The following is a 1,092-nucleotide window of genomic DNA, read 5'->3' as shown; positions in this document are numbered from 1 at the left end:
CGTTTCATACTTCTATTTTATCAATTATTAACAAAAATATTAATTAAATAATTAAAAAATAAAAATAATTAATTTATAATTTTTAAAAGACTAATTTAATTGATAAAATATTTTTAAAATAAATTTAAAAAATAGTCCATTTTTTAAAAATTAATTTAATCATTAGTCTGACGCACACATGAGTATAATAGTTATTCAATGTGTGTGTGTGAAAACAATCTATGGAAATAGCTTTCCAAGAATGAGTATAATAGTTATTTAATGTACACATCAAATTTTCAGTTGCATGAAATTTTGAGAATATAATGTATTTTTGGCTTTTTTGCAAGAAAAGGAACCGACTATATGATGCATAAACAATAATGCATTCATTATTCTAAAATTCGAAATGTTGTAGAAATATAAAAACGTTTTGCGGAATTTACAACCAAAATTAAAAATAGTAAGACTGAATTCAAATACGGCCAAGGTTGTTATCTTACATTTTTTAATTTTATTAATTAACAAGTTGTGACCTTACTTTAATTATGCAATATATAATTAGTTCCTTTTTTGTATTTACTGGTACATATAGAACGAGGTTTGTTAATTTTGTGTTACTAACTTACTATTCCACAGCATCTTTGAATCTTTCGTTGGATTGGATCGTGGATTTAAATTTAAGGCTACACTCTTGATTGGTTAATGAAACAAAAGCGGGGGTGTTTTCTTTTTCATCATTTAAAAAACAGAATACCTTCTGTTTTTAATTTTGCATATTGTTATACGATTAACAAAATATATGATGGACTAATAATATTTGTTTTACACTTTTACTAAATTTTAGCTTTTTACATATATGCCATACATGAAATTAAAATCTAAAAGTGATCGATTAATTATTATTTTTCGTTTGCACAGATGAATAAAAAATCATTCAACTTCTTCTGGATTTTTCTTAATATTTTTCAACTGTAAAATGATTGAATATAATTGCAGGTTTTGATTTAATAAAAAGCAACACTACTGTTATTTCATCCGTTTTTGAAATAAAATACAAAAAATAGAAAATAAATATTTTTTTTATATTTAATTTTAGAAAATATAAAATAC

The sequence above is a fragment of the Arachis ipaensis genome, chromosome B08 (assembly GCF_000816755.2).
Source record: "Arachis ipaensis cultivar K30076 chromosome B08, Araip1.1, whole genome shotgun sequence".
NCBI classification, from domain to species: Eukaryota; Viridiplantae; Streptophyta; class Magnoliopsida; order Fabales; family Fabaceae; genus Arachis; species Arachis ipaensis.
This window is presented reverse-complemented; position numbering follows the sequence as displayed.